Here is a 9,601-nt window from a genome sequence, read left to right as displayed (position 1 = left end):
TCGTGGCGCTTGGGAAATCCTTCGTGGGATCCCACACCTCTCCAAACGTGACGTACATTCCTCTCAAGGAAGGAAACACGGGAATACATCTTCGTCTCCGCGTGCCTCGATTATTTCTATACCCGAGTTTACTTTCCTTTGTGATAGCCATCGAGCTTGAAGTTGATACATCCTGCTATCACTTGTTGTTCTTATATATCTTGTGCCTATCTTGCTTAGCTCTAGTTTTTGTTGTTGCACTTAGTTGAGCATACCATATTTAGGTTTTGTGCTTGTAAAATAAACATTAGCTTAATTATGCATTCTTACAAGCCAAATCCATAAGAGTTTTTCAAACGCCTATTCACCCCCTCTAGGCGACATCTCGTCCTTTCACTAATACTGAAGCCTTGTGCTTGACAACCAAATGGTGGAGTTGGGGGCACAAGACAAAGAAGCTTACTTTGCAGGTTGCTATAGAAGGCTTGAAGAAGCTTCCCCTTTGTTTCCCGAGAACCCCGACAAAAGCTTCTTCCCCCTGTTCTTCCCCAATCAGAATCAATACCAATTCGGCATGCAGGACGTGGGGTTGTTAGCCTCCGAACGACCTAAACCTCGGTAAATCATGTGTGTTTTTGTAGCGTCATCCTGATCTGGAGTTCACTGGTCACCCCTCTACGGATCTCTAAACGGGGTGTCAACACATGTGATGTCGGAGTTCCTGAGCTTACAAATAAAAGGGTTTGTCTCGCCCGAGTCTTATTGGGCTCCCTTTGCACGCTAGGAGTTTCGATATTAGATCAAACGTTTCGTTCAAGCTTGAGAAGCTCTGGTACCCTACCTTCTTCCAAGTTCCAACTATGAAGGAATAGTTGAAGCTGGTTAGCCAAAAATTTCCTTAAATTGGACTTCTTTTATTTACTTAAAGTTCTTTCACCTTTAAGTTGTCCAAATGCTCCAAAAGAAAAAACTGGGCCTAGAGGTTTTTGGCGATAGGTCCCAAAGTTTGTGCCCTATATTTATTTTTGGACTAGACTACACAGCGGCGCCGCATATTTGCATTGCTGTGCGGCGGCTGACAGCTGTATGTGCGTGATGTTGGAGTAGCTATCGCCTTTCGGCTTACGTGTGAACACGGTGACTTCTCGGTAGCTTCTTGCCACTCCCATGTGAAGTGACTTCTCAGTACAATACAACATGATTCCCTCGAGCTAGTACTAATATAATCCCACGGTATGATTGCTGCACCCCCATGGGGCTCTCACAGACGTTTGGATTTTCGGCCGTCCGATCGAGCTGACGTGGCACGATCTCGGCCGGCCGTTCGTTCAGGGCGCTGAAGCCCTCCCGCAGACCCACTTTTTATCCATGGGTCACTAAAAGCCTATCGGCCCGATGTCGCTAGCGCTCCACCAATCCCTCGCACGCCTCCTCCTCTCCCAAATCCCCAATCCCGTCGCCCGGTTCCTCCTCCCCAATCCCAGGCCTCGCACCGCGCCCCATTCCCCGACGCTCCTCTCCATCGGCGGCATCCGCTGCTTCGCGCCGCCACCCCGTCGTCATTGCTAGGGCCGCCTCCCCTTCCCGCCCCTTCCGTCCTCAGCGCACGTCGTCGTCCCCACCCCGACGCTCGCCGTCATAGCCTTCTTCGTCGAGTCAGCGCTCGAGGACGCGGAGCAGAAGCCCTCCATAGGGGCGCTCGTGCTGGAGACGGCGGCGAGGTGAGCACGAAGGAGTTGCAGCCTTGAGGTACCTCCACCTCGCGCCCCACCCCATCTCTCACCCAATCTCCTCCCTCTCCACTCCACATCGTGGTAGAGCCGCCGCCACCACGCCATATCCTCGTCGAGCCACCACCCCATGTAGTGGTCGACCTTGTCGCGTTGCCGTCGCCGTCGCCTGGAGGGAGCATAGGCGGCCGCTCGCACCACCACCGCGGGATGTCGCCATTACCGGGAGGAGGTTTGCGGAAGGGGAATCGGCAGATTGATGCGGGGGATTGAGCAAAGAGTGAACGAGGGTGGCCTCGGGCCGCCAGCGAGCTCGCCCTCTCGTCCTCATGGGGGACGCTGTCGTCCGGGCAACGTCTTCCTGTGCGGTCTCCGGCTCTATCGGGAGATTTAGGATGACGGTCTACGCGGCCTTCGCTCTTCGGTACTGTCGGGAGATTGAGGCGGACGGTCTACGCGGCCTCCGGCACTGTCGGGAGATTGGGGAGGATGGTCGTCCAGCTCAGAGATCCGGCCTCCTCATCTCCATCCACATCACCAGGACGCGCACCTGTAGCTTGACCCTTACACCGTCCTCTGAAGTGCTTCTCCCAGATATGGCTCAACACTGTTGATTCAACAGGGCTTGGTGATGCGGCTCCGGCACAGGCTGTATGGCCTTGTTTTCCAAGGTGATTGCTCTCCTGTTTGGCTATCTCTAATCATCGTGGATTGGTTTATTTTTTGGTAATCACTTAGTAGATTCTCATACATTACGCATACTTGAAATACTTGTTGATTGGGTAGCTGCACAAACTGACTGATTTAATGTTTTTTTTTGTAGATTGATATGTCATCGGAGATGGTACATCTGATGAGTATTAGGATGGTGTTAAAGTAGTCTTTTTAATTTTTTCCTCCCGAGTACTGTACAAATATGAGAGATATTCATGCATCTCATATTGTGGAAGAATACCTTGGTGAGCATACTATAAACCCTGATGTTCTCTTCAACTCAAGAATAAATTTTGGTATGATTTTGCACATTGCCATCATAGAAATTTGAATGTACATGTGAAGTATAATTATTAAACTTCTGTAAAGTTCTTAATACTCCCTCTGTTCCGAATTTGTTGTCGCTGATTTATTTTGTGCATGGGCTTTCTTAGAACAGAGGGAGTACTTTATTTTATGCATGGGCTTTCTTTAGAAACTATTGAGAATTTGGGATTTGTTTACATTGCTTAGAGACATTTTGCACCAGATTATCTGCCTCTTATTGTTGACGTAAATAAGAAGGCCTTTTCTCATATTTGTGCAAGTTAATTTTGCTCTTACAGATTCAATCTTATGTTCTTTTTAGGTATTTCGGTTGTATATGGTATTCTGCTTTTATTATTTTGAAAATATGCTAAATGTAATTGCTCAAGTTCTGAACCAACTTATAGCTCAAGTTCTTACTATCTTTCTGAATTCATTTTTAATGTTTACATTGTGTTCTGTATTTATAGATTCGCTGACTAGATGAGCAAGGTAACCAAGCTGAGGAGAGACCTGTTGATTTGGACTTGCGGGAGCGTGTCTCAGATGGCTACATTATCGGGGTTTTCGGATTTCCTCTTCATATGTTATTCTATAGTCGAGCTGATTGAAGTGTACTGTTGCAACTTGTGTGTATGTGTTTACCAATGCTGCAGTAGGTAAATGAATTTTAATGGGCATACACATTAGAAGAAATCAATGTGTTTCACGATGAAATATGATTTACAAGTGCATGAGGAAGGACATTTTCTTTGAACTTACTGTTTGCAAATTCTCAGATAGGGATTTATATGTACACAGACTTAGTAGGTTCAGTCTCTTCACATTCATTTTATCATATTGCGGATGCCACCATCCCAAATGATTTTTTCACCAGAAATTCATGGATATACAGTTTGTGATGTGTTCTCTGCTCCATTGCCTGTGACCACTGGCCCCTCAGCTTGCAGATGCCGCCGTCATTGCTTGGTTGGCATGGGCGCCACGAGATTTGGTGTGGTCGAGCACCATCGAGGTAAGTTTTTCCACTTCGTCCAATTTGGTCATGTCTCACGACTTTCCCCTTTCCCCATTTACATTATCTTTTCTATACGTTTGTTCCAGATCTAGGAATCTATAAACCGATGTGATTCAATCTAACAGCTATTTATATAAAATCTAGGAATTTTAATCATTTAACCATATGTAGTTCCTCTTCCAAGTTCTTACCGTATCAAGTTATACTCTGTTTGTAAGGTACAACATTTCTTGCAGGGCCTATCATCAGCAATCAATTACGCTTCGCAACACATTTTTGGTTAAAATGGTAGTGATGTTTCAAATATGACCTTGCTGCATCTGGTCCTCCCAAAGGTACGTACATAACTTTTTCTACTGCCTCCATTAGGGAGTATATATTATTCCTACCCCCTTCTCTTCCAGTGCTCTCACATTCCTTGAAAACCTATACCACTGCAGTATGTCCAACTGATAATTGGAACAGTTAGTTAGGTATGTCCAACTGATAATTGGAACAGTTAGTTAGGTAACACAGAAGGCATTGTTATTATTCTTTATCTTGATCAAGCAAAAGGATGTAGTTCTATGATTCCAGGAGTGGGTAAATTGCTTATGGTTCAGGTACATCTTGATCGATACCTAAATATTTAGTTATTCGAGTCTCTTCAATGGATTTAACATGGTCATACCTCTTCTCTTGCGGGATGCTTTTATCATTCTAGATTTGGCATGAAATCAGTTATATTAGCTTATTTCTGCTCTGTTCTGCTATTGAATTATATGATTTTTATAATTTAGCTTTCATACATTTGTTACTCAAACAAACTTATTTACATAGGTAATGACACTGTTAAATTGACACTCAAACCAAGTTTAATATAAATTTACGTGTGCAAGATTGATTATATATCATAGATTTTTTTTTGAATGAACTAACAGCCTATATAAATTGATCACATAAATTAAATTTACGTATGAAAAGTCATAGTTCATAAGCAGTTAACCATGCAGTTGTCCATTATTGCACTAAGGTGGCATAAGAACTTTCATAAATTATTAAGTCACACTTTTGCAGTAGCACCTTCAACCTACAAAATAAAACTTAAAAGCTGCATATGAGCACACAGATTACGAGTCAAATATGCATCATATCTAAGCTCAATATTGCAAACACTGAAGAAAGACAGAAGGATAATTTACCATATACTTCTTCTCTTATTGGTTGATTATTTATAGTTCATAAAAATTACACTGAAAAAGAAAATTGTTATTTGGAAAATTCCCCACCTCCACAGTCCACACACAGTGCCATTGATTTCCCTTTCACATCTCCATATTCTTAATGGACATTCCATTGTATGGTTATGCGAACTCCAGTGTGAATCTTGGAGTAATATCTGTGTAAGGGGTGTGCTATATTGGAAAACACTGCTAAACCTGCCTTGTCCTTTTTTTTACATAAACCTGCAAAAAAATTCTTTCAGTTTTTTCATGAGTTCACCTTGATGCAGATGACCGTCTACCTTTTGTCTGATCTCTAAATTGGTAATTAGTTGTTGGCACATTTACGAGTACATGTCACGCCTATGTCACCATCACACTCAAACAGATAATCGAAACATCTGGCAGATGAGTCTGGTTTTCCTCCACAGAAAGGCTACACCCACATAGGCTAAAAATTTCTGTACTTACAATTATCCCAAGGCACAAAGATGATACATTAGCGTTTGGAAATAGCACAGAACCTCACTATTGCATTTGGAAATAAAATCTTGGATTGATTTTCTATGAAGGGATATAATTGAGTATCCTCATGTGCATATATTTATCTACCACTTCGCGTTGCTGCCTTCCACGCAACCTTGTGTTTTTCTATTTCAGAGATTTGCTGAGTAAGAAGAAAAGATAATGTTGTTCTGCAGATCCTAATTTTTCGTTCATCACATATTGCCTTTTCTTTTAGCATGAACATTGCTTAATTGCACTCTCAGCATTGTCGAACAGGCCCTTCTATTGTTCAATTAAATGTGATCAAAAGATTTATCTACTATTTTAGGGACAACTCCTTTGGGAAGTTTACAAGGATGCCTTATGTTCAAGTTAGAGCGATTTTTCTATTTGGATGTTCTTTATGAAAATTCAAAAATAGTTTCCTGCACACCACTTTATTTTTCTATATTCTCTCCTAATTTATTCATGTACATCAGTATGAGTTTAAATGCTATCTCCTAAATATTTCAGTCTGCTGGGTTCCTACATGTGTCCAGATCTATGTAACTATTGACTACACACGAGTGGTGAACTTAAGTATTGAGCGAGGGAAGAAAATGTCACCAAGGTAACATACTGAAACACTTCAGAGCTTGTTTCTGAGAAAATTTAACATTTACTACTCACCTAAAAAGGCATGTACTAACATTCATGGAGTAAGATACAATTATGAACAAGCAGCGCCCCTTCAGTTTAAGCAATAATTTAATTTAGTTAGGTTGAATTCAGTGTGTAATTTTATTCTAACCCAGTATATCTATGATATGCTATTTGCATAGATTTTTCTTCTTTAAAACGGAAGTCCCATCATTTGCTTGCATATTTGTTTGCCCACAACCAAAATGTGGCTTTATTAAACTGAACTTTCTTTAGCTTTTGCCCTACAGCTGAGAGCAGGTATTATTCCCTCATCAAGCATGCGATTCAATCTATTTGATGTTATCAAGCGATGTCATCTTGCTGCCAACTACTGCATTATTCAATCTATTTGCACATTCATGTATTATTACTTTGCCAATGGTTTACCTTAACTGTCTATTCCTAGATTGACTTAGTGTTCTACCTTATTACAACTTATGGCTTCCAAGATTACTTCAGTTAAAGGAAGAGGCCTACCGCTATGACTTCGATGGGAATCCTACAGATTACGAGGTTTGATCATCGTTACCTGAACTATCACTACTTGTGTGTCAGTACCTCTGGTCTCTGTTTCGAGTATTGATCTCTGATCATGGAGTCATTGTGTTTGAACAGCTTTGCTTTAAACCTGAATGGTACCCACTCCATGTGTTTAGCTATTGTAATCTCTGAACAATGTGTTCATGTCCGTATTGTAATATATTTTCCTATTTTCTCACTTGTGTTTGGCACATTTCTCTACTTCATTATCTGTAATTACCTCTCTGATGGTGAATGGAATGTTAACCACTCATGTTTCCTCTACATTATGGTGGTTCTCACACACGTCTGGTAGAAAAGGAATGCTTTAAATATTTGTTATTGTTTACAGTCTCTCTGTATGTTTATTTAGATTCTCCCAAAGTGTTGAGGTACCATTTAAGATTATTCGAGTCATTCTATATATCATATACATTTCCCCATTATCTTCTTTGGTTACTTTTATTTGGTCTCATTTTCTATGGTAGCTTGAAACATGTTTTTACAATCTAAATATTATTTGTTTATAAGAAAAAAATGTTAAGCCAGATATAGATATTTGCTTTTGTACTTCGTTCTGGAACGCCATGCCTTATTCATGTGTCTGTTCTTTTGCACTTCACGTTTTCTTATATATTTCAACTTCACGAGATAATGACTTTGAATAGGATAATTCAAATTTATAAATATTATCGTTTTTTCAACTATTTTTTACTATTGAGATGTGAAATCCACGGGGCCGTGCGCCAAGGCGCACATCTAAATCTAGTACATCATGATTCCTTCAAGCTAGTACTGCTACGGGGAAAAGAAGGTTTCACAAGTTATACCAAAGTCAGAGAAAAGTAAAAATCCACTATTGTGGCTGTAGTCAAAATCACTAGAGTATCTTCTGTCTTCACTACATTCTGCGACATCATTAGCCAAAATATTTCAGTCCTTGATTTATTTCACTCTGCGATCGTTTCCTACAAAGAAACAAGAGAACATTTCACAAGTTGTCTTAGTATAATTTTAATTTTTAGCTAATTGTTGAACTAGTTAGTTTTGGTACAACTCATCACAAAAAATAGCAAAATAGCTCTGCTAAAAATATCTTAGTGGCAGCTACCAGATAAAGTAGTCACACTTATCAGTTTATCTATGTAAAAAATTGCAATTGTTGTTTATAAAAAGCAGTAACATGATTACTACCAGGATAATTATTGTAAATTGCAGGATTAATTAGCCACAGCTATCACGTTATGTGTGTATGTTATCACATTGCTTATGAAGCAATTTCCAGATTATTCCAATAACAATTATTCGATTAATTGGGCACAATTCCCAGGTTATGTATGTTTACCCTGTTGTTTATCGAAGCAAATTGCAAAGATTGTTCCAGTAGTTAGTTGCCAGATAAATTAGTCACAATTATCAGATTGTTTATGAAGCAACTATCATGTTAATTGTAAATTCATCACTATATTATCCAAAAAAACAGATACCAAATTAATCGATCATAGTAACAAAATTAATCAGCCAGAATCACCAGATTATCCCACCACAACTAAAATAACATGACAAGGCAGAAGCACACTCACGTTCTAGTGGATGTCAGGACGATGCTACCAGGAGTAGCGATGTAGATCGTACTGGCAGCAGCTCCTCCGCCAAATTGACCACACCATCTCTAGAGCACCACCACTCTCCATGCCGTGCTCACCATCGTTCGATGAGCAAGCCGCCAAGGTTGGGGCGCTGGAGGCGCTTGACGAAGCCCTCCGCGAGGAGCACCTCTAGGACCTCACCTGGCGGCGACAAGCAGGAGGCTGTGGCCACACGAGCGGTAAAACTAAACGACTCCGAGGGTTGTGTGCCTCGACGGCGCAGGAAAGGACATGGTGACAACCTGGGGGAGGATGAGGCGGCGTCGAGGAAGGCGAGCTCCAGCCCGAGCGCACGCATGCGCGAGACGGTGGCGCAGAGCAGGCCCACGAGCCACGGGAGCTCGTCGCGCCCATGGAGCTAGTCCACCTACTCGCCCATCCCTCGCATAGGTGCCGGCGACGAGCGGAGGAGACTCCACCTCCCAGTCCCAGCGAGGCGCCTCCTAGCCGCGTGCTCCGCGGCGGCGGATTCCTCCTGTCGAGCATCCACCTCCAGGCCGTGGGGCCTCCCGAGGTGGTGCTCGGCGGCATCAGCCTCCCCGCGGAGGCCCGGCCGTGGCGCCTCCACACGGCGGCTGTCGGCAAATCCGTTCGTGCGCACTGCCTCTTCCTCGCTCTGCGGCGGCGGTTGGCGAAGCCGTCCGTGCGCAGCGCCTCCTCCTTGCTCGGCGTCCACGGCTTGGCGGAGCCATCTATGTGCCGCGCTTCCTCCTCGATGTTGGCCTCCCCTGGCCGTGGTGATTTGTGTCAGATAATGAGAGGATAAGAGAGGAGGGTACGAGCAGTTGTGGACCACGTGATCTTTTAGGGCATCTCCAGCGGCGTGACGCAAATGGTCGCTGAGCGACCGTGCTGGCCGCCGTGACCGAAATGCGCCCGCCCGCCCGCCGGGGCGACGCAAAGGGATCGGCCCGTACGCGGAGACGTAAATCTGGCCCAAATAGGCGCCATGCTTGCGTCTCCGCGGACAGCTCAAGCGATCGCGGAAAATATCCGCGTTGGGTACATCCGGCCTTGGCCAGTGACTAGATAAGCAAAATATTTTTTCATTACTATTGATTGGCCAAAAGGACCATCTTTACAGAGATGGTTAGTCGAGTTAACCTAAAACTACAACGGCCGTACCTACTCGCCGTCGCGCGGCCTACACCGGCCTCGGTTACTCGCAGTCGCGCGCCCTACTACTGACCGCCGGACGGGTCGGCGCCGTCGTCGAAGCGGGAGCGCTTCTTGCACTCCGCGCGCCACGCACGGCGGCAAACGGACATCTCGTCCTGCCGCCTGCGGCGTTTGAGG

At 43.6% G+C, this 9,601-nt stretch overlaps 2 long non-coding RNA genes across 4 annotated transcripts; one reads left to right on the top strand and one right to left on the bottom strand.

Moving 5' to 3' along the window:
• Positions 1-1,382: 1,382 nt before the first annotated feature.
• Positions 1,383-6,941, top strand: LOC127326171 (uncharacterized). Of its 3 annotated transcripts, XR_011743384.1 has the most exons (5): positions 1,383-2,380; positions 2,533-2,668; positions 3,200-3,388; positions 3,673-3,744; positions 3,984-6,941. It is a non-coding gene; the product is annotated as an uncharacterized lncRNA (long non-coding RNA). The 3 variants fall into 3 exon arrangements; XR_007867675.2 differs by having other exon boundaries at positions 3,200-3,744; XR_011743383.1 differs by having other exon boundaries at positions 2,533-2,719; positions 3,200-3,744.
• Positions 6,942-7,311: 370 nt separating this feature from the next.
• Positions 7,312-9,066, bottom strand: LOC127326172 (uncharacterized). The gene is made up of 2 exons (XR_007867677.1): positions 8,240-9,066; positions 7,312-7,624 (listed from the first exon to the last, which is right to left on the bottom strand). It is a non-coding gene; the product is annotated as an uncharacterized lncRNA (long non-coding RNA).
• Positions 9,067-9,601: the final 535 nt, after the last annotated feature.

This window comes from Lolium perenne, chromosome 4 (genome assembly GCF_019359855.2).
Source record: "Lolium perenne isolate Kyuss_39 chromosome 4, Kyuss_2.0, whole genome shotgun sequence".
Lineage (NCBI taxonomy): Eukaryota > Viridiplantae > Streptophyta > Magnoliopsida > Poales > Poaceae > Lolium > Lolium perenne.
This window is presented reverse-complemented; position numbering and strand designations above follow the sequence as displayed.